General features: G+C 32.7%; 1 protein-coding gene and 2 non-coding genes across 5 annotated transcripts in view; 1 reads left to right on the forward strand and 2 right to left on the reverse strand.

The window, feature by feature from the left end:
- Nucleotides 1-25,082, forward strand: part of Antp (homeotic protein antennapedia) — a 131,647-nt gene that overhangs the window by 48,220 nt on the left and 58,345 nt on the right. Inside the window, exon 1 of one of the 3 annotated variants that reach the window (XM_070634964.1) lies at nt 1,349-1,426. The exons of the other annotated variants lie outside the window; for them this stretch is intronic. The gene's annotated coding sequence lies outside the window, so the exon portion shown is untranslated. Of the gene's footprint in view, nt 1-1,348; nt 1,427-25,082 lie in introns of those variants that run through there. 3 annotated transcript variants of the gene reach the window in all.
- TRNAN-GUU (transfer RNA asparagine (anticodon GUU)) lies at nt 11,306-11,378 on the reverse strand. The gene has a single exon. It is a non-coding gene; the product is annotated as a tRNA-Asn (tRNA).
- On the reverse strand, nt 11,903-11,975 carry TRNAN-GUU (transfer RNA asparagine (anticodon GUU)). Its single transcript has one exon. It is a non-coding gene; the product is annotated as a tRNA-Asn (tRNA).

The raw sequence follows: 25,082 nt of genomic DNA on the forward strand, positions 1-25,082 counted from the left end.
GCAAGGCAATAAGTATCTATTCAAATCTTAAACAAATTTTAAAAGTTGAACGAACTGAAAATAGCGGAAGGAATCTATAAAGAAAATATATTGAGGATACTATAGGTGTTCCATAAATGCTGAAAAATCCATAAGAGGATACATTAAGTGCTTCAAAAACCCTAAAAACACTCTCAACAAGGCTTTGAGCATTTTTTGGAAATTTTAAAAATTTTAAAAAAGTGAAAAACATCCAAAAATTGAAAATATTCCAAAAAAAAAAGCTACAAATACATCAAAATAATCCAAGACTACCACAAAAAAGCAACGAATACATCCATAATATCCAAGAACACCTCAATGGAACTAAGATTATCCTAAAAAGAACTAAAGACACTATCAAAAAAAGCAAAAATCACTCAAAGCTTTAAGAATATCCTCAATATATTAAAGACCAACTCCATTAAGTTAAGAACATCGTCAATATATTGAAGAGCACTCAAAAAACTCAATAATATCCTCAGAAAATTAAGGAGCATCCAATAAGCTCAAAAAAAAACCCCAAAAAATTAAAGCGCATTTAATAAGCTCAATAACACCCCAAAAAATTAAAGAGCCCCCCATAAAAGCTCTAAGAACACCTCAAAAAACTAAGACCACCCCAAATAAATCACAAACAATCAAAAAAATAAAAAAAAATTCAAAACACAACAACAAAGAAGCACACACAGAGAATAAATAAAAAACAGTAAAAGAATGAACAGATAATTAGCAAATAATCATCGTCTCCCCACTCTCCGACCCACCACCACCCAGGAAGTGATTTATGAAGTGTTTAAAAAATAAATTAATAAAAAATGTCCTGATAAGAGTCGTGAATCGTGTTAAAATGTTACCACCAAAACGTAGAAAAATTAAATGATAAAAACAGTAAAAATGTTGACATTCATCCCAATTCATTCATGCTTTTCACATTTGCAATTATGTTTGCTTTCAAGTGTCTGTTTATTCGTAATTAGTTGTAGTAAAACATTTTTATTATTATTTTGGTATGCAAATACGAATGCGAGGACAAGAGACAAAAATATGTGCTTATTTATTCTATGAAAAGTGAAAAAAATTATGGGAATTATTCCAATTTTTAAAGGACATAAACGGATGTTTTTTATTTTCGATTATTTTTGCCTTTTTCACAAATTATAAATAATAATGTAAATTTAAGTGAGATGAATTTAAAGTGAAATAATAATAATATTAAAAAATATATATAAATTATTTTTATATGCATCTACATTTTTTATACTCTATAATTTCCTCTCATCGTATCAATTGAATCAATTAAAAGAGTGAAATTTTTATTTTAACAAAAAATAATAATAATAAAAGAGAAGTAAATAAGTTATAAACATATATCGAAAGGAAGGAACGAAAAGGAAAAAGAGTCAAGGTAATTAAGATGTTTTGAACATATTATCGGACTTTGGGGCCCTTGTGGGGATTTTGTGGGGAATTTTTAATATTTTTAAATTTTGAAAATAATTTAAAAATATTTTAAATTTATTTTAAATTTATTTTAAATTTTTAAATTTCAAAAATTGGGAATTTTTATTGATAATTATAGATAATCTAACATTTTTAAACAAATTTCAAAATTTTCAAAAAATTCAAAATTTTTAAAGAAATTCATTATTTAAAAAAAAATTAAACTTTTGTTTTTTTAAAAATTTAAATTTTCAAAAAGTTAAAACTTTTAAAAGTAAATCCTTTTAAAATTTAGGAAAATTCAAATTGTCAAAAGATTTGAAAATGTTGAAAACCAATTGGAATTTTTAATCAAAATCGAAATTTGAAACTGAAAATTTTAATTTTTTTTTTTTTTAAGTAATTTTGAGAATTTGAAAATTTTTGTAATTTTGAAAATTTAAACTATTTTGTAATTTTAAAAATTCAAATTCAAAATCTTAAAAAATTTGGAAATTAAAAATTTAAATATTTTAGAAATTTTTAAAAATATATAACAAATTTTAAAGTTTACATTCATAGATATAATTGTAATAAAATTCTTAAATTTTAAATTTTCAAAATTTAAAATTATTTGAAATAAACAAAACGGTTTTAAAATTTAAAAAAAAAATTAAAATTTTTTAAATTTGAAATAGACTTTTAAAAAATTAGAAATTTTCAAAACTAAAATACATTCTAAATTTTCAAATTTAAACATTTTGAAAATTTCAAATTTCAAAATTTTGTAAGTTCCAAATTTTAAAAAATTAAAAATTCAAATTATTGAGAATTATGAAATCCTTTTAAATTTGATTTAAAAATCCCAAAACCCCCAAAATATTTCTCCCCAAAATCCCCCCAAAGGAATCCCACATATCCACATATCAAGACAGATTGGATATTTAAAGGCAATTGAAATGCTATGTTGTTTTTCATTCCACTTTTGATAAGTCCATGACAATTGCCATTGGCATCTCATTGAGTATTGCATGGCATGATAGCTACTGATTACATTAAATGTTTTTTTTTTTTTACTTATATGCCGACTCTCCAAGCTTATACACAATTTAATTGTGAAAAAGAACACGAAAACGTATTATCAGTTTGTCGATTTATTGTTTTTTGCTTCTTGTGGTGTATGCAAGTTGGAAATTTTGGTGGGTTTTTGGGGCATAAAGCGCATTTTTAGGTTGAGGGGTTTGTTACTTGAAATTTGAATTTTTAACGGATTTTTAAGAATTTAAAAAGCAGAAAATTGACTTAAAAGCACCTAAAATAGCTAATCAGCCAAGTCAATCCAAAAATACTCAATCAAGTTCCAAAAATGACACAAAAAATTCACTTCCTTTATTCTCATCCACTTTGTCTCCCAATTCCACATTTATATCCCATACTCCAATATGATAAACATCAATTTATTCACATTTAATGTATACAGCATGAAGGGAGCATTAAAGAACATACAACAAAAAAGAGAGAGATCAAGCGAGCAAGGCAAGCATTGATAGACATTTTTCAAATCGATAACACAAAATTTTTCCACTGTACTTCGATCATGCTGTCAATTTTGCCTTGTCACCTTTAATGTCTCGTTTAATTGAATTGAAAGAATTTTAAACAACTTCATTCAGTTTCAGATTCACTCTCTACGTCTTTTTTTATGGATTGTGTTGTGTATGGTGGATTAGAGGAAATATGCCGACTTTGTGGATTTGTGGGAAGATTGCGTGATTTATAATTTGGGATTGGTGAGGTTTGGGTGGGATTGGGATGAATTAGGGGGGTTTATGGGATGATTTGGGGTATGGAGTGGTGATAATGGGTTGATTATGGATGATTAGGTAGGGTACTTGGTGTATCTTGGGTACATCACTACCCTTAGTGTCCATTAAGGCTTAAGTTGACGGTTATGGATGATTAAGTGAAATTCTTAGGGTATCTTGGGTACATCACTTCCCTTAGTGTCCATTGTGGCTTAAATTGACGGTTATGGATGATTAACTCAGGTTTTTAGGGTATCTTGGGTATATGACTACCCTTAGTGTCGATTAAGGACGGTATGGCAATTTTATGTGCAATTACATGCTCCTAAGGATTAAATGTGGCCAATAATGCTGCTTTTCATCAATCCAAATCAATCCAGCATCATTCTAAGTGTTCGTTAGCTTCTGAAGCTCTATTCTTGCCTACCTTCTGCTAATCATCAATACCAAGTTCTACAGAATCATAACCTACATAATCCATCACCATAACCTAAAAAACTCATAACCATAACCTCAAAATTCGACCCAATTTCACAAGAATCCTCATCATGCTCCATATATAGTCTATATGATAACAAACAGTCTTGTCTATCAACAAGCTATAGTGTTGAATTTATACAAGCTTAATTCAACAGCACATACATAACTTGAGTTATGACTCTCAACAAGAACATATTCAACTTATAAAGCAACAAGCACAGATTTTTCAATTATTGTACAATAAGGACAACAACTTTACAATGACTCATCGTGTTTACTCATAGTCATATACACACATCTATCCTATGGTGTCTGTTCAACACCTACTCATCACATTCAGCCTTCATTTTCTATATTCTATGAAATGTTAGGCTCTTGATGTATGTGCTCGTTTTTATAGAACGTGGTAAAAATTTTATATTGTGCATTTATCTTATCTACGATAATTAATCTCTAAAAACTTTTTTATGTAGGAAACATGCCCGAAAAAAAAATAAGTAACAATTTGCATTGAATTTTAATTTTCTTGTCTTGACTCATTCAAATCTCCGTACTTTCTAAGTTATATCCATCTTAAAAAATATCATAATAATAAATTTTGATACAAATCTTAGTTACGGTACTTTCTAAGTGAGTCACTTGATGGAAAAGAAACAAATGGGAGACAAATTAGACATTTTTTTGGACAGTAGTAAATTAGACAAATTTTTGTCAAGATGAAGGCTTTCACAGAATATTATGAATGACGACATAAATCAAAATTATTTGGACATGAATTGTGGAAAATTTTGAAAAATTTTGATTTTTAATTGTGTAGGTTTTTGCATTTGGGGCATCTCAGAGTCTAATCTTGAGTGCTCTTGGGGAATTATGATGATTTAGATTGAATTATGAATGGTGATTAAGGTTGCAGTGATATTAACAAGTAGGATCGGGCCCTTATATTAAGTTGGCAATTTAAGGGATAACGAGGAATTTTCTAAACGTTCACAAATGTACCTGGTTATGTATGGGCCGTTTGTCCATTCGTTCTTGATTTATGTGTCCAAGAGTGTATCCAAGGGACGAAGGTAAGAGAAGGTTGATCAAACTAGACAAAAACGACAAATCTTATCAAAGTAAAGTCCATTCCATACTCTGCTTAAGGTATAGCCAAAAACTAACAATCCTTCATGGTTTCATCCCTGTATCTGCTTAATTACTTACTTCGCTGACCAAGCAGATCAATTGTAATCAATGTCTTCCCTCAGATGCCACCTGAAAATGACCCTATCACTGGATTCTGCTTGTCATTTTAATAATCTACAAAGTGTCCATGTCATTAATAATATTTATTAGTTGATTTGCTGGGTGTTTATGCAGACAATAAGAACCTTAATGGAGCAAGTAATTATTAAATAGACTAAACAAAGTTCGAATCTTAATGAATTTGTACAAAATATATAACATTCAAACCACTACGTACATCTTTTTTTAATTGTTTAATTTTTTTGATAATTTTTTTCAAAATTTTGGCAAATTTATCTTAAAATAACCATGTCAGCTAGGATTTCTTGATGCCATGGTCTTGACAAATGCTGCGGTCTTGGCTCTCAAGAATTTTTGTTCACGGCCAGAGCTCGACTCGAGTTGACTTTAAGTGTATCGATACAGAGAACCCTTAACAGCATCCCCCATTTCCATCTCATCTCCAACAAGACCACCACAACCTCATCTTCCATTAATTCAATTAATTTACTGACATTTTTAAAAAAAAAAAGTTATGATGGTCAATTTCCTCAATAGACTTGACTATCAGCATCATAAACAATTTCTCATTTTCTCTTCCATTCTCTTCCATCTTTCGATTGAGTAAACATTTGCGGGTTCCTTTCCAATATGTACACACACCGTAGTGAGATTATCCACTATATTACATGCTTTTAACAAAAAAAAAATCTTCAGTATTGAAAAAAAAAATGCACAAAGCAATAAATCTTTAAAGAAGATTTTTTTATTCCGATATGGGAAAAAATTAATTTTTTGTCACGTGTTGCCGACATTGATTCCTTTTTTTTTTTTGCTGTTGCACCGGGGGTTGAAGAATTATCGAATTTATATATATTAAAAAAAATTATTGAATATATCGCTCGGGTTTCTCGGGGCATATATAACAAAAGAATCGATCGGAATAGTTTTTATGCTATATGGTACTACATTAACGTAATTAATTTCAGTGATTTATTGTTTTTCAATCTATTTCACAATTTTATATCCATTGATATGGATTTTTTTTTAAAAAAAGTATAATTGAAAATGGCCTTAGGGCTGTTGATTGAGGGATTAGAGCGCATATTACATTGCAAAATTCAATTGGATGGATTCAGATGCATTTAAAGAATTGCTATACAATTTAACATTTTAACTTCAAATTTTTAACGTCTTTTTGAATTTCAAATATTTTTAACTTGCTTACTTAATTTGCTGGCCATACAGATCAGCTTTGGTCCATGGCCTTTCTCAGTTGGCTTCTAAAATTGGCTGTATTGCTGGCTATCTTTTTCCAATTGTCAATAGCAAGTGCTAATCTGTCTCTATCAACAGCCTCCTTCAAAAATTTTAAAATTCAAATTTTAACGGTTTTTTCAAATTTAAATTTTTAACGGCTTTTCAAAATTCAAATTAATGTTTTTGAATATTTAGTAAATCCATGTGTATAGTGGCTCATTAGCTCAGCTATTAATCAGACCTCAAAATTGACTTAGATTCGACTTGAGTCAACTCAACTCAATACAAAATCCGAGGCTACTTCGAGCTCTACTACTAAGTATGATACTCAGTCAGCCAACCAGAAATCTACCCATCCATCTATCCTACCTGTCATCACACCAGTCAGTCAGTCAGTCAAACCAAAAACCTTGCAAAATTTCCAATTTTTCCCAATTTTTGCGCTCCTTAAAAATTGCATTAAATGGTTGCTCAGCAAGTCACTCATCCCTGCTACAACAATAGACAATCTTTGTTCGAAAAATATAAAACGGTACAAAATGAAACTAACGGTTTTCTATTCGGTATATAGTCACTCTCAAAAAAATAGGCAGATCTATGGTTTGTGATAACTTTTTTTTTATATTTTTCGGTCTTCATTGTGTTACAATTTAAAAGGCGCATATCCAATAATAACAATGAATCCCAAAAAAGAGAATCTATTCCCATTTCGACAATAGCGACGACGACCAGCATTCAGCAATTTTGTATATCTTATTATTTAATAATTTTCTTGATTGTTATCATCGTAAATCATTTAAAATAACAACTTTTCTTTTTGTGCCTTTCTGACGGTGGATGTGGATATTTGTGTCATTTCCTTTAATTTTTTGGATGTCATTCACCCTCATCATGGCATGGTGGACTATTGAGATGATTTTTTTTTTAGAGGAAAGGAAGTTTGATTAATTTTTGGGTATTTTAAATGGATGGAATATTGGGTATGGTGTGTAGAATTGTGCTGGAAATAGGATATATATTGTGGTTTAATAATGATTTCAACTCATTGCTGCAGAATGAGCAACTGGGAATGCAATTAAAAACGAAGTAATCCAAGGTTCAAATCCTATCCAAAACTACAGATTGATGTATGATATGTTTTTCCTTTTATTTTTGAATTTTATCATATTTTGACACTTAATACCCGGACAGACAGTGAGGACATCGACTTGGTACGGCAACGACTTGGGGCGTACGAGGGTCAATTGCCGCGCATAGGGAATGTCTGAAGACAGTTCTATTCTTCGAAATCTTCTACCAGTTCGGGATATTATGGACTCTAGCGTCCAATTCAGGAATTCTCTGATCTTCCTCACGATCTTTTGCCATCCATAAAGTATTGTGCCTTCTACTTACCATTTTCAAATACCAAGTGCAACATTATCTCAATCGGCAGCCTCAAAAACTCCTAATTACAGCTCATTAATTGCATCTAAAATCCATCCTTAATTTTCCTTTTATTCAAGTCATTTTCAAGCATATCTTGAGCATATCCAACCGAATACCCACCAACAAAAAAATCCTCTATATATCTAGCTAGATTGTACGTGAATGTTGGAATAATTAATAAGCTTTTCCTACTATTTGGGACATGTCATGATAAAAACTTTTTTTTTTTTTAACCATTCGTTCATTCTCCTTCTTCCCATGTCATGATGGAAGAAAACAGCAGCCTGAAAATGGCATAACATGAAACAAAAAACGTCAAAAGGTTTTCAAAAAAAATTTTTTTTGTGATATAGCGTGTATTGTTGTTCTCTGCAGCACGCAAAAAATATATTTTTTTTCCATCCATTTCACTCACACTATGCTGTATATCCATACATATTCCGTCTATTATTATTTCTATCAGCGGGAGTAAAAATCTCGAAGCAGCAGCAATAGCTACAACAAACAACAGAAAAAAAGCGGTCTCTGATTTCACGTTGATTCCTTCTCACTCAATTTTTTAGCTATGAAGCCGTGCCATATAGCGTACGAATTATAATTCAATGGGGGCCTAAAAGAACGGCAACAACAACAAAAAAATGAAATAAACCGTCGAGTCGACATAAACTCGAAGAGAGATGAGTGAGTGAATAAGTGGAGGAGTAAGGAGGATGGAGAGAGAACATAGAAGGAAATGTATATAAAAATTTTTGTATTTGTACATATTTTTCTGACAAGCATTGTTAAAAACTCTGAAAACAAAAAAAAAAAATGAATGCTTTTGCTTAATGCTTTTTCTCTAGAAAATACAAACATTTTTGCCTCTCATTTTGAGCGGGAATTGAGTGAGGTATGGGGGGATGGTGTGTGACTTGGTTTGTCTTGTTGGAGAGAATTTTAGGGGATTTTTATCAGTTTTGCAAAAAAAAAACCCTGTTCAAATGGTGTGAGATACACTGGACTATGAGTGTCTTTAAATGAGATTTGAACTCAAGTCTTTATTACTCAATCATATTTTACGTATGCCATCGACCTGCTCTAGCTATGGTCCTTACATGAAACTTTTACATTTTTGTGACATTTTGAACTATAAAAGTATGACATCTCTAGTCTCTAGTCTCTAGTCTCTAGTCTCTAGTCTCTAGTCTCTAGTCTCTAGTCTCTAGTCTCTAGTCTCTAGTCTCTAGTCTCTAGTCTCTAGTCTCTAGTCTCTAGTCTCTAGTCTCTAGTCTCTAGTCTCTAGTCTCTAGTCTCTAGTCTCTAGTCTCTAGTCTCTAGTCTCTAGTCTCTAGTCTCTAGTCTCTAGTCTCTAGTCTCTAGTCTCTAGTCTCTAGTCCCAATCCTAGCCTAATAAATGCGCCTTAAAACCCTACATAACAAAAATTTCTAACTTCCTCAACTGTTCATCCCGATTTTATTTTCCGAGGATGATGCTTTTTAAAATACAACAGAAAAATAAAATAATTTCATACACAACAGTCAGTTGAGGCAACAGAGAAAAACTAACAACAAAAGAGTGAGTGAGAAACTTGATGATGAAGTCATTGGTGGGAACATTCCAGACTTCGTCCTTAATTGCTCATTAGATATCCCATGGGCTATGATGATGGGATGACTACATTTACTAAAGTAAAGTAAACCCGACAGACATGAAAAAAAAAAAGGAAAAAGGCAAACGATGTCTCCACTGACATGAAGGAAATGAGAGAGAAAATTAAGAGGAGGGAAGTGACAGGGAAAGAGCAAAAAAAATTAAGATACCCTTAATAATATCTAGGTAGACCCCATGACCATATCTTGGTTTAAAAATCTTCTTTTTATATATATATGTGTGTGGTGAACCCATTCATTTCAGTAAATGTGTAAATGCTACAGATGAAGACGATGGAAAAGTGGTTGGATGAGATGGAGTTTTGATTAAGGGAAGTTGTGGATGAAGCGCTGTTGATGATTCTGAAAAATAGCAAAAAAATGAACTAAGATAAAAAAAAAAGTTTATTTCTGTTGGTCGGCATTGAAATAAATTGGAATTTAATTTTTCAATGAATGAGATTTGAACTCAAGATTTTGACGAATAATCAAACATTGGCAATTATAAATCTGATCATAATTTGTAATTTCACTAACATAAATAAAGTAAGGTTCCGGAAATTCTCAATTTCAAAATATATACTCAATTTTGTAATATTCAGGAAGTATCGGTCTCGGTATCAGTTTCGGTCGACTCTGACCTAAAGCCAGTGTACCAGTTAGCATCTTACTTAGGAATTTAGCTGAATTAAGTAGACTATAGTGGAATTCAGAGCTCTAATACAGCAACATGTCGTAAGACGGCAATAAAGAAATGCCAATTAGATGTCAAAACTGTGAATTTGGACAAACTTTGTGATTCGGCCAGCAATAAAGGCTTTCTATCTGAATTTTGTAGCAGCCTAGGCTCCAAGTCGGACTATGGTTCCAGAATTAAGCAAGTAAAAGCTCTTAATCGACTCTAAATGCAAAATCCAATTTGACTTCAAGTACTTGTTGAAAATAAGGGCAAAGGATGGATGACAAACATCCAAACTGACCATCCAGAACCCAACCATCCTTTCACAAAACAAGCTTCAAAAAAAATATAAAAAAAATTAAATTAGTTGAAAATGAGAAATTATAGTTATTTTTTAAAAAAATTGTGTACACAGAAGAAGCAGCATAAGAGAATGCCAGCAGGAAGTACAATGGAGAGTAAGCGAAAAAATTACCGTAATCCATTATTTCATTATATTCCTACACATTCTCTAGTTTTTTTTTTCTGTGATATGATTCACTGTTATGTGTTATTTGTATTATTGCTGAAATATACAGCAGCAAAAATAAAAGTTGGATATTCTTACACATCAACCATGTTATATGTGCATGTAAGCCATAATACATTCGAATAAGGGAAAAAAAAAGAAATCCTTTATTTTTTTTTTCAAACTATAGCAAAATATACACCAATACACATTCATACTCAATTTTAGCAAGTTTCTACTCTCCTCACTCAACTCTGTGTGTTATTTCTCGTTGAATTTTTTTCTTTCCATTTTTACTATTCCGAAGCGCTATAAATCAAATACATCAACCCCTATGTGTCAGGCGTGCCTTGACAACTGATTGCAAAGAGGGGTGGGTTATACATACAATATCCTTTATAAAAGGATATTTTTTTTTTTTATTCTCTCTTCTTTTACTACTCAATGCTTTCCTATGTAAGTGCCAGTATTTGTATGTGGAACAAGCGAGTGGAAAGGAACTGAACAATGAACGATGAGATGAAATACAATAACAGAAGGAATATTGAAAAAAAAAAAGATGTGAAAAAACTTTCTATAACTTTGTTTTTTGCGTCTATTTCGATGAGTTTGAGTGAATATACATAAATGGATTGAATTTCTTGTTTGTTTTATAATTTTAGCCGGTTTAGGTGACCGGTTTGAGTTGAAAATGGACTTGTCTGAAATTATTTTGAATTTTTCATTAAGGAACTAGATGTAGAACCATTTAACTGGGATGTACAAACTAGTATCAACTTTGTGCAATGGTCAGCGAACTATAACCTAAAAATATCCAAAAAATTAAAAAAAGATCCAAAAAAATCAAATCGCCCCTGGGTGGGCTCGAACCACCAACCTTTCGGTTAACAGCCGAACGCGCTAACCATTGCGCCACAGAGGCAATTTTTGAATGTTTTTCGATTTGGAAATTCTTACATATTTAAAACTTGGCCAGTCCAGGTCAAGGCATTGACATTTAAAATTATTTCATTCGAATAGACAAACTTTCACACAAAGCAATATTAGGGGAACAAGTCAATTACCAAAACCACCAATTAGAATAGGTATTACCATGAAAAAAATTATAATAAATGCATGTGCTGTAACTACTACTTATCCTGTTTCATTAGGAACAATAGAATCATTCATCCGAACAAATGTAATTCAGTATCAATGCCTTGGCCTACTAAAGTAGAGTCCTTTAACATCATTGTTCTATTGTTTCAGTTTAATTTAATGATGGGCACCCTATAAACTACGGCTAACTAGTGTACCACCAAAAAAAATCAAAAATTCCATTAACTACATCCCGTACGTGGTTTCTATCATGACTTATCGTAAAGGAAAGCCCCGAAAAATAAAAGATGGGCTCCATTTGGCTTTTAATGTATAAAAATTCAAAAAAGTGCCAAAAAAAATATTAATCGCCCCTGGGTGGGCTCGAACCACCAACCTTTCGGTTAACAGCCGAACGCGCTAACCATTGCGCCACAGAGGCTATTTTTATATGTTTTTGAAATTGGCAATTTTGCATATTTAAGGTTCAGGCACTCATTTGAAAATACTTAAAAAATATACAATTTTTGCTATTTTCGTCATATTATAGAATTTAGCACTATTAAAAAGTTTCAGATGAATGCCTGACCTTTGGCATTACCTTTAAAATGAGCACTTTCTCTTATCAGTGAATTAATTTTTGTTCAAAACAGTAAACCTTATCAAAATATTGATAATAGAACAAAATGCTCACAAAGCTATTAATCCCAACTAAATTGTAATAAATATTACCCAAAACTGCTAAATTCATCCACAAATCAATGCACTTCCATCATACAAATCTCTTCAAATCACAAGACGACATCAACAAGCAAAAATATTTAAAATTGCCCTCATTTGACATCATAAAACAGCAATAAAGAACGAAGAAGCGTAAAACAAGAGATAAAAAGGAACCGAAAAAAAAATAAAAGTACATAAAAAATTTACAACACAGTTCTGTTAAGTAATTTATAATTATTTAATAACAGTAATGAGGTTGATGATAATGATGGTGATAAAATTAGATAAATGGGATGAGATTGCAGACGAGTTGTTGTAATGGATAATTAATTGATATAAAGCATGATTCAGTCTCGGCTGTTAAATTTGATACTTGATTTGTTATTTATGAGATTTATGAATTGTTATGTGTCATAAATTTATTAATGTAGGGTGTGGAATTAAATTGATTTTGTATTGATGGGGACTGGATTTATGAAGGAATTGAGATTTGAATTATTAAGAACTTTAAAGTTCTAACTTAAATTCAAGATTTGAAAATTTGAATTTTTAACGGAAATTTCAAATTTAAAATAACGAATTTGAATTTTTAACGGAAATTTCAAATTTAAAATAACAAATTTGAATCAAAATTGAAATTTTTAAAATTTCAAATTTAAAAAATTAAATTGAAATTTAAAATTCAATTTTTTCTCAATTTTCCACTCAATTTAAAAACTATTAAACTACAATCAACCATATTTCCCTTAAACAGCATCCTAAACTTCCAAAAAACTACAAAAAATAAAATTCACACAAAAAATGTCGTCAACCTGAAGTGTAAAGCATAATTTGCACAACAACAGCAAAAAAATTCAAATCCCCAACACCACAGAGCAAAAAAGTAAAAGAATTAAGGAAGAGAAACTTCACACTCGTACTTTTTTTTTGTGTTCCAAAATTGTACACTTCTTATTGTTTTGTCTTCATTCCCTTTAAAAAAAAAGCAGAAAGACTTGACTCGAGCGTAACAAAAAAATTAGAAAGTTCTTTTTTTTGTTATTGTTGTTAACATCATGCAAAGATTTTTTTTTTGTTTTGTTTTCCGCATTTAAACAGTTTTGAGAATTGAAATAATGGGTATGCATAAATTGAGATTTATGTAATTTTACAGGAATGTTACTAGAAATGCTTAGAATATTTTCTATGAATAGAGGATGTTGGTGTTTTGTGAAGAATTTGTCATCCTGTATGGTAGGAGAGGTAGTTAGGGGGTGTGCAAATATGCAGGTATCATCAATTTTCAGTGGATGTTCCCAATAACCTCTAGTGAGCATGGTTTGACTCCTCGCATGTCGACAATCCACTGGTTCACTGCATAATGATTGAGAATAATGATTGAATCGGTCCCCGGTAGGAATCGAACCCACATTCTTACAAATCAGTGAAAAACATATCCAGTATGTTGCCAAACCATTCGGCCATCTAGGTCTTACTCTGGTACTGACAGATCCACCTATATTATGACTCGATACCCCCAAATTCAACTCTGCTCAGGCACCCCCCTTACTGCTCCTTGCTGCTCCCCCCTACACCATCCTATACACCTCTTCCCATCCCAGATATGAGATAAATTCCAATCCATCCATAATTGTATGTAGACAAACAGCACACGAGTAAATATTTACATTAAATTCCTTTCAACACTGAACCATTGATTGTTGCAAATTAAAATGCCATACACATGTAAATTTTCAGCCAATAAATCCCCTCCTCCTCCCTCCCCATCCTTACTAGGAATTACAACAACAACAAAAAGAATATTAAACGAACTTGACTTTTTCTTCTCCTTCACATATAATCATTCGCCTCATCTTCTCAATAACAGCAAAAATCGCAAGCCGAGAGGATGAAAGAACGCAAAAAGAAAAGAGAACAAAAAAAAAAATCGAACATAAATCATATTTTTTGACAATTTCCTCTTTTTATAATTTCTTGCGTTTATACTGAAAGAAAAGAAGGAAAGGAAAAAAAAACTTTTGCCTCATCGAGAATTTTTGATGTGTTCTTAACAAATGAAAATGTGCTGATGTCATTCTTTTGTCTTGGTGGGGGTAATTAGATCGGGATTAAGTTGAAGATATGGATTGGGAGTTGAATGGTGATGTGATGGTGGAGTGGGTTGGGGATTTTTGGAGTGTTTTAGACATTAGATCGCGGATAGGTGATTTAGATGCTAACTGACTCACTTGATGGATTAAATAGGACACCAAGGATGCCTACATTCGCGAAATTTCCTCTTTTTTCATCAAATTATGTTGTAAACAGTCGTAACGCTGGATGCAAGACTCTTCCAAGTCAATACGACATTTTCCCATCAGCAAGGCGACATAGCAATGCCTATCGTCTATATTGTGGCGTTATGGTTCAATTAACTCCTTTAGATGATGTCTATCGACTATATTGTGATGCCAAAGAACAATTATGATCAATAATATCCTTTAAATGGCGTCGATTGACTATGAAGCGATACTAAGTATCAACTATGATCTAGGATCTTCATTTGATGTTGTCAATCGACTACATTGTCATTCTAGAGTCTAATTATGACCAATAACCTTATTTTCATGGCGTCTATGGTTTATATTGTGATATAAGGGATCAATTATGATCTATAAGCTCCTTTAGATGGTGTCCAATGTCATTTTGAATGATTATATGCATCAAAAGTGTAATTAATTGACTTGATTCGAAGGATTCACTTAATAATGTACTTAGGAGTGCAATTTGGATACTAAGAGTAGCTAAAGGTCTTAGATCAGGTTCGAATGATGACTTGTCCGCACCAGGGTAAAGTTTACAATTTAAAAACATTGGCCAGGCATTGACTCTCGCTTCTAAAGAATTCCCCAAAAATTTCTCTAAAAACCCAGGTTCAAATCCCCTATAACATCGCCCTAACACCTCTCATCACCATCATCACATCTCATACTTGCTTGCCCCTCGTTCCATCATCATTCGCTCTCCCCATCTTGTTGTTGCTGGTGTTCGACGCCTATTGCCTTTTGCCATCCGAAAAAAAAGAGAATCTAAAGAATCATAAGAAGGCAAAAAAAAGTAAAAAAAAAAAAACTCATAGCCCGTGGTGAGCTGCTTTATATATATGCTTTATATACTTACATGTTAGTGTACAGATGAAACATCTTTAGTATAATATTTACATCTTGCATTATTATGAAAAAAAAGGGGAGAATTTAGTGTGCGGCAACGACAGTGACGGTTTAAGAATGATTGTGCGGGATGAAATGAATATCGCTCATGTTTACTCACATGTGACCTTTTTATACATATAAATTTATGCTTAACCGTACATTGTCGTTGTCATATTTGGTCTCTCCATACATCTGTATGTATTCAGGCTGTATGGATGTTTACAATAGAATCATTCAAATATGAACATTCTTTGAAATGACTGATAATAAAATTGGAACCAGCTATTCTTGCTCTAGATAATCCACACAAATAATGATCATCATGATATCGTCACACTTAGTGTGCTGGCACTCAAAAAATTGCAATGGAACTAAAAAAATGTAGTGTTAACAACCGCATTGCATTGTAATAATGATTGTGGACATATACGATGTAAAAAAAGCTGAAAACAAAAAAGAGACTCTGTGGTTATTTGAATTTTACATATTTGCAGTTATGCATAGATTTTTTATTTTTTTGTTGCCACTTTTCCTGAATATGAATGAGTCATAAGTGACTGTGCAACAGGCAGAACTGTTATATTTTTGGTGGAGATTTTAAGGGAGTTTTTGGTTGAATATTTCAATTTTTTTGGAGGGATTTTGGATACACTGTTGAAGGACTTGATCAGGCACACAGCTATTGTTGTCTATGGACCTTCAACTCAACAGACTAACTCAATAACATCGAAGACTACCTTAATAATTCACAATTCATCTTTAGAACCCAATGATAAGGGTCAGACACTCCAGCAGTACAGTACTGTACTTACTGTACTTTTCATACAGTACTGTACATTTGAAGTGTCTGACCCTTGCCCAATGGATTGATTTTTAACAATAATTTGCAGGCTAATCTTAGTTTGCAGCTTTTCTCAATCAGGGTCGTAGCTAGATTTGAATAAATCAATGGTGGGCAGTCTGTGTGACTCAGCACCCTAGTGTACCGTCCTGTGTCGTAGGGAGAATACTTCCTTACTTCCTTTGTTGACCGTTTAGACCAGCTATGATTCTTGTCCTCTCTCAGTTGGCGTCTAAAGCTGACTCTTTCGCTTGCTGTCTTTTAACAATTGCCAATACTTACTTACTTACTGAAACCATGCTCCGACTTGAAGCCTTGGTTACCACAACTGGCTTTCCATCTGGTTTTACTGCTGGCAAAATCACAAAGCTTGTACAGTTGCCAATACCAAGTGTTAAACTGTCTAAATTGTCTCTGTCATGTCTAGAATTACGTTCTTAATTTTAATTCAGCTTCCAAAATCCAAATTTAGCAATTCTAACTCAAAATCCAATACAATTATCACAACACCTCATCCTAATCATCTTCCATCATCATCCTCAACCTCCAAATGTCTACCAAACTCACCTCACATCTGACCATTAAAACCACAAGACGAATACCATTTCATCCACAAGAATAATTCCTTCCCTATCCATCCCTACCAATTTCCACAACATATTCTTATTACAACATCCAGAATCAACCTTTTATGAACAAATTATTTGAAAGATGCAGCAAAAAATTCTTAGACAATAGGAAATAACATTGTATGACTCAGCTCAGTTAGAAGAATATGGCAAAAAATTTGTAATTTAAGGAACATGATTTTTTTTTTTTGCTTCTTTTATTGTAACGTCTAGAATTTGAGATGAGTCAATTCCCTCCCTTCTTTAATTGCGAATTTGGTATCTGTTTTGTTGTGAGGAAGAGAGTCAGGGGTTGGCTGGGGGTTCAGAGGGAAAGTCAGCAAAATTGTATGAAAATAGGGACAAAATATTGAAGAATTCTTAAATGACTTGGTCAGGGCGAGGAGTTGAACCTAAAAATTATTGACTACTTGATCTGTACTCTATCCTTTAGGACACCGAGCTATATGACTTTTTGATTACTTGCTTGGTACTAGATCATCTAGGGTACCGAACCATATAAAGTCATATTACGATTGATACTCATACAAGAGCGTTGTTAGGGATTGTACTGACCCGGAGCGTATTTAGGAGGTGTTATTGGGGGTCAATTCCAATTAATTAATAAAAAATTTGACTCTGATTTGACGGGACTCTGACTTGGTACCGAATTCGTTACAAATCCGGCAATATGCCAGAGTAACGTTGGTATATTTCAGGATATTGTCAAAACTAAGTGTACAAATTCTTAGCTTTGTGATACAACCAGCAAAAGAGTCAGATGGAAGGCCTTTTGTAGCAACCTAGATTCCAAGTCGGAGCATGGTTCCAGTAAGTGAGTAAGTATTTCAGAGTATTGGACTCAAATTAATGAGCATACTCAAATCATGCTTTTGGCATGCAAATTAGCATTCTCATAATAGTGAGTATGCTCAAAGTATGTTCTTTGTCTGTTAGGGGGTATGTAGTCAACTATCGCTATTTAGATACCCAACCCACCTCAAAACCCCTGAACCAAAAATTCCTCACAACATTCTTATTCATCCTCAATACAACACAGTCTTAAGGACAGCATTGAAACTGCATGATATAAAAAATAACAATAATAAGATGGAATGAACTAGTCAATAGAAAATAAAATGGCATAAAATAGAAGATATCCAAGGAGATACAAACAAGGCAAAGTCAAAAGCGGAAAAGAAATTGACGCGGAATTTCCTTTTTTTCCACATACATATTAAAACTGTAACTGTATATCGAAAATGAAAAGAAGGAAAAAAATTAATTTAAAAATAATCAATAGAGACGACGATAGAAAAGAAGGAAGAGACAGAAAAAAATGGCAGTGGAGTGAAGTTTACTGTTGCCACATTGTATATACACAATCTATTGTTCACTGGATGACGGGCTTTTTTTGCGCGCTTCTCTCATTTTCATTCATTTACTTCACTTTAACTTGTGAATTTTAATTTTAGAGAATATAGCAAGGCAAGGCAAAAGTGGGAAAAGAAGGAAAAATAATAAGGGATGAAAGATTTATGTGCGATGATAATTAAAAAATGAAAAAAATTGTATTTCGCTGTCTACATCATTGTTCAATTTTCTTTCTTGTTGCTCACAGCTGAACATCGTGATTGATTTTTAATTTTAGTGACTATATATACATGTTTGGGTATTTTGGGTCGTTTTGTTTGAATTTGTTGGGTGCACAGATCAATTGTGATTTGTAATCTCACTTAGATGGCGCTTGATGCTGGATTTGTCGCTTCCTATTCGGGCTTGTCACTAGTTTGCAATATTAAATATACTTACTTAGTTACTTACTTCGCTGGCCGTACAGATCAACTGTGATCCATGGCCTCTCGCAGATGTCGCCTATAACTGGTTCTATCGCCGGGTTCCGCCTGCCAATTGCCCATACCAAATGCAATGCTTTCTCTATCGAATATTAAATATAATTCAGCTATTAGAAGATGTCACAGTCAGTGACAGGGGCTTGTTAGGTATTTTTTGACTAAATGAGAAGACAGTTTGATGAATTGTGGCTTCATTTGTCAATAACTTATTTGAATCCTTTGAACCTATACTTTTTAGTGTCATTAACCACTTTAAACACTTAAAAGCATGACTTTTTGTCTCAGATCACTTTAAATTCCCTAAATTGGAGTTTCTAGTGTTCTTGACTGATTTGTATACTTATTTACTGGAACCACGCTTCAACTTGGATTTCAGGTTCTTACAAAAAGCTTTCTATCTGACTTTATTGCTGGCCACGTCACAAAGCTTGTACAAATTCTCTATTTTGACACCTAGTTGTCATTCCTGCATTACTGTTCTACGCCATGTTGCTTTTAAAGCATCTATGTGCCTTTTTGCTTGTGTTGACTGATTTGTACCCTGTAATTTAGTAGTCATAACCACGACTGATCCACTTGAACCAGCTTTAGGCACCTACTTTATTCAACTTTATAGAATACTGCATAAATTCCCTAACAGGCAATGTTATCGCTTTTAGGGACCATTGAGGTGTTTTTGTGTCAAGAAAACATGTTCTCAGCCTTTTACGGATTGTAATCAGAACCCGCATCATAGTCAAATCCTCATCTTCATTCCAATAAACTATAAAACACCAACAATTCTTAAGAATCTTCAGTCTTATCTCTTCAACCCACACTTCCGTCCATACAACATCAACTTCCGTCCATACAACTTAAACTTCCGTCCTTAAAACTATCCATTCACTCATCAACTACCGTCCAATCCTCCACAGAGTACCCAAAACATTCCCAAACTTCCTCTTCATCAGCATTCTCAAAAATTCTCAAAAATAATATTTCTGTCAAATATCCACAAAAAAAACCTCATGATTGCACATAAAAGAAAACTTTCACCTCTGACCTTAAAAAAGGAATCCATTTCAAATATTCAGTTCTGTATGTTAAACAGAAAGTAGGAAAAAAATGCACAAAAATATTTTCGGACAGTTTATTTCAAATTCATGCAAACTGAAAAGAAGTTGAAGGCAGCACAAAAAAAAAAAATAAAAGAATTTTCAACTCTACTAAAAATACATTTATGTAGGAACAGAGAGCATATCAAAGTGTACATAACCCACATCACGTTTTATAAAAAATTTTGTGCTGTTTCGAGTAAAAGGAAGACTATAAAAAAAAGTGCAACCGAACACACATTCCACTAGAAAATACCACTCACAAATGGATATATGGGAGGAGGGAAAGACAATATTTCGATATCAGTTTTTTCACATCCATGCATATAGCACACTCACAATTGGAATTTGTATGGATTGGATTAGATATGTGTGGATTTAGAAATGCGCTTTATGGCTGCATTTAGTTGGGATTTTAATGAAGATTAGGAAGGGTTGGTGGCGTTGCGGGTTTGAACTTGGGGATATGACTGATCTGTTCACCAACTGGTCGGTCATGGGTTCGAATCTTGGCAATAACAATTGTTTTTTGTTCCTTTTTGAGTAAATTGACGATTTTTTGGATGAATTCTGTCAGAAATCGGGAAAAACTTGTGAAAAAGTAGGAGAATTTCACATTTTCTGTCATATTTGTAGAAATTTATCTTTTGAGATAAAATTCTGACAAATTCACGGAAAATGGTCAAGAAATCAGCAGAATTTGATCAAAAAACTGGCTAAAATTTAGAGAATTGGCTAAAAAGTCGGCTGAAATTCGGCCCAAAATCAGTTGAACACATGCATTTAGATAAGCATATCTGGAATTTGAGTAAACATATGGAGACATGAGTCGAGGTGGGTCTGTGGCGGAATAATTTAGTATACTTCGGTACCTAATTGTTGGGATACCCGACCAAGAGGTCAATGGGTTCGAAACTCGGCAGGAGAAACCTTTTAACTGTTTCTCAATGATCTGAATATCAAAAGACTTTTACGGACATACATACGGACAGACAGTCAAACTACAACAACTCAGCTCCAATTCCCACCTAACTCCAATAAAACTGCATCCAAAAAATAAAAAAAAAAGAACTTGTGAAAATTGAAAATTGTGGAAATTATTTTCACGTCTCGGAAAATAGATTTTCTGTTTCACCACTACCAACACATCATCAACAATTCTATTTCACTCCCATCCACTACACGAATCATCGCCATAACACCACCGATTTTCTATTATATCCATTTTCTTCATCAACTCCACACCCCCACCCCTCCCCCTACTCATTTCAGTTTTGTACAATCAAACATCAAAATCCAAACAATAGAATATAGCTCTACAGCAACAACAATAATACCAACACGGTAGAAATAATATTTTTTTTAAATAATCTGTGCCATTTGATTTGATGATGTCTCTGCAACCATCTGATGATAATTTATTGCTTCGCTATGGCAGACGTATCTGCAGAAATGTCGTGATTCAATTTTTTTTTTTTTTGTTGTTGTTCATTCTCGTATAATTTTTTTTTTTTGTTATTCTGGTGTACATATCAGTACACATTTATGTGATATGTGCGGTGTGTGCATATGTAGACAGATATATTCATATGTTAAGGCAATTGAAATGAGGAAAAATTGGAAACAATACGATTGATTTTTATTTTTAACTCTGAGTTTCTGCTTTTTTGCTCTCTTTTATTTTTTGATGTGATGGGACACTTTTTGAGGATGGAAGTGTGGTATTGTGTTTGTTTTGGCTGGGTGAGTGGATGGATGGATGAGATGGATTGATACTTTAGTGGTGGCTAGGTTGATGATTTATTGGGAATGTTGAAGGGAATTTTATGAGCATTTGGAAAGGAAATGTTGAGTTTAGTTGATATTTATGAATAAAATGCTGTCTTTAGACTTGAATTGATTGATGAGTTTCTGAAGAGAATTGACAAAAGTCGTGTTCTGCTGGTTACCAGTTCTTTGTCAGGAGGCTGCTACCTTCAGTCAATGGCCTTTCAGGCAAATGACAGGCTTCACTGGTTACCAGTTCTTCTTCTGTAAATTTCTATATTCTGTCGAAGACCCTTAGTACTTCTTCTGTAAGTTGCCACCTTCCGTCAATGGCCCATTTCGCAAATTGTCATCTTTCACAGGATTCCGACTTATTGCAACCTCTTTGAAGGCCCTTGTGGAGACTTGTTGAGTAATCAACTATCCCTACCTCATTACAGTTACTAATTAGCAGTAATTAGCAATTATTAAAACTGTTCTCTATATGAAATACTAGGATTTTGAGCTATATTTGCTAAACTTTTAGGTATCACTTTGGTCGATTTCTTAGCCGATCGACTGATCTCTGTTAATTAATGGTTAGAATGTCGACCTACCGACCATAATGACCAGATTTCGATCTTAGGGATAGTCTAGTCAGATTCTGGTCCTTTTTTGCTGTGTCTAGTGACACTAACTTGGTTTCTGCATTCGTGACACACAAGCTATTACTACTTATACTTAACTACACACCAAAAACCCAGAAATTCTTCCAAAATTCCTTAAAATCCCTCAAAAAATGCACCTTATCCCCCACGAACACCCATGCATCCTCAACAATTTTAATTCTCTTTCATTCAACATTTATATTTTTTTTTTTAAATAAATTTTTCATAAAATTATATTTATTTCATTCTTACATCCTCATGTGTCATTCATGAATGTTACATATTAAAATAAAATAAAAAACAACGAAATTTATGTTTTTTAAATAAAATAAAATTATTGTATCATCAAACATGTTTTATTGATCGTATCTGGAGTCAAATAATCACCACCAATTCTACAATGTGTATATACAGGCACACAACTAAAGCTCTTCTGTTGTACTGGTTTTTAATCTTAATTTATGATCACGACCTTACGTAAAACGTCTGCCTTTGTTGCAAATATTTAATTACTAATTTCGATGAGTATGTTTTGTTGCGATTTTTTGTACAGCACAGAATTTAAGAGATTTTTATCGCTTATACACTCGAGAGGGATTTTTTTGAAATTCTTTTTTTCTGCAGAGGGTCACATGTGTACACACAATACTAATGATTTTTAATGGAATCAGTAGTTTTGTTGAAAATTAAATTTTATTGAATAGGCTTTTTTGGTTATAGGGTTGGCTGTCGATTGTCAGGAGTTTGATTGGTTTTTAAAGGAATTGAAATGTTGGTCAGCTGTGGGAAATTTGATTTAATTTTTGTGCATTTTTAAGGGAATTTTTGGTGAATAAATTTTGGAATGGAAGTTTAATTTATTGATTTTTTTGGGAATGCATTTTGGAAGTTTATGGACGGAACTAATTGAGACGTAATTTTGAGTAATATTTTGAATACATTTGTGAATTTTGAGGGAATTTTTAATGACTTATTGGATGCTTAGTTGCAATTACTAGGCAATATGGATGCTATGAAGTTGTAAATCACTCAATTCCTATATAAAGATGTAATTCTAATAGAAAAATTGTCTAAAAACCTTAAAGTCACCTGGTATACTCAAACCATCGTCATTATGACTTTCAGTCGAATTTGAAGGGATCTGACGCAACACTGAAGTTACGTCAGTCCGAAAAATACTAATTTTCACCATTTCAATGCTGTTTTCCTTTACAAAAAGTCTCAAGAACAGCATTTACCTTTAATAAAGGCTCAAGAACAGCATTTGTTTTTACAAAAAACCTCAAGAACAGCATTTGCCTCATTTAGACTCGAATTAACGGTCGTTCGATTGATTTTCGAAGTAATAAGGTCCCAATCAACTAGAAGAAGCTACCTAAAGGACAGATACAGCTTTCGACTAACTTTAAGTGTGTCAAATGGTCCCTCGTGTGCCTTTGCCTAGGAAAGAAAGAAGATGAAAGTTTCAATGTAGTTAGTTGCTATCTTAATGAGCCTATTTACCTCATAAAATTGACATTATACTCAATTCAAATTTAAAACACTCAAAAATGCCTCAAATGGTCCGAACGTAGTTAGTTGCTGTGCTTACGAGCCTATTTAGCTCATAAAATATGAATATACATCAATTCAACAGTAAAGATACGCAGAAATACCTCAAAAGATTTAATGAAATTTGTTGGTGTGCTAACTAGCGTTTCTAGCTCAAATATCCCTCAATTCAACAGCATAAAGACACAAGAATGCCTGGAAAAAATCGATAAATTCTCTCCCCAACCCCGACCATCCCTCTCCGAAGTCTCAAACTTAATCCCCCCTTCATCTTTTCAAAAATATAATAATTTTTAAATCAATATTCATACCTAACTCAGTCCCCATCACATTAACTAAAGGAAACTCAACCAGACAGTGAAAAAAAATTTCTTCCATTCTTTAAAGTTATCTGCAAAAATTTCCTTTCCTTTTTTTTCCCTCTTTTATTTTTCATTAACAATTACAGAATAAAAATGTTTAAAACTTTTCTAGCATGAACAGCAACTCCCACTTATGCACGATTTCCTTTAACAAAAAAAATTATTTTAATTTCTATTCATTTTAACTCCCCCAGAAAGAATATTTTGTAAAGATTATTTCTTCCTTCATTCAATAATGATATTAAAAATATATGTATGCATTTAGTATTAAAATTACAGGCAGAAGTTCCTTTACCCCTTCTTTTACACATTCACAAAAAACTTTATGAGGCATTAATCGTTTTAATGAGACTTTTGAGATCGTTTAATTATGAATTCTAAACTTGACTTAAACATATATTCTTTGTGATTCTTGTTGATGACGATATGGATGAAAATAAAATGAAGAATTTTTGTATTTTTTTTAGAAATATTGCCTTTATCGAGTTAATAACACCTTTTTGCCAATATGTATGAAAATGAAGAAAGAGAGAAAATAAGGCTGAAAAAATAAAAGATGTATAAAAATGAGAAATGAGTTAGGATTAGATTGTATTTGAGGGGAATAAGGCGCAGATGTGGGATGTAGTCAAGACCAGAGCTTGATGTCGGTTCGGATTTTGTAAGGAATAGTCGACTCGAGTCGATTCTATTCCATACAAAAGTCGAGTCGACTTCGAGCACTGATCAAGAACTTTATTGGTACACTAGTTTAGTGAATAGCTTCGAAGTCTAGTTGCATTTGTAATAGCATTAGTATTTGCGCAAATCCTTAGTATATTGACAGCTTCTGGTCGATATGGATAGAAATTGCAACACCAGCTCTTAAACTGTCAAACTCTCTTTCATATAACTCCATATTGTTCGAAA

This window comes from Chironomus tepperi, unplaced genomic scaffold (genome assembly GCF_022539635.2).
Source record: "Chironomus tepperi strain 1889 unplaced genomic scaffold, CSIRO-AGI_Ctep_v1 contig_85, whole genome shotgun sequence".
Classification (NCBI taxonomy): domain Eukaryota; kingdom Metazoa; phylum Arthropoda; class Insecta; order Diptera; family Chironomidae; genus Chironomus; species Chironomus tepperi.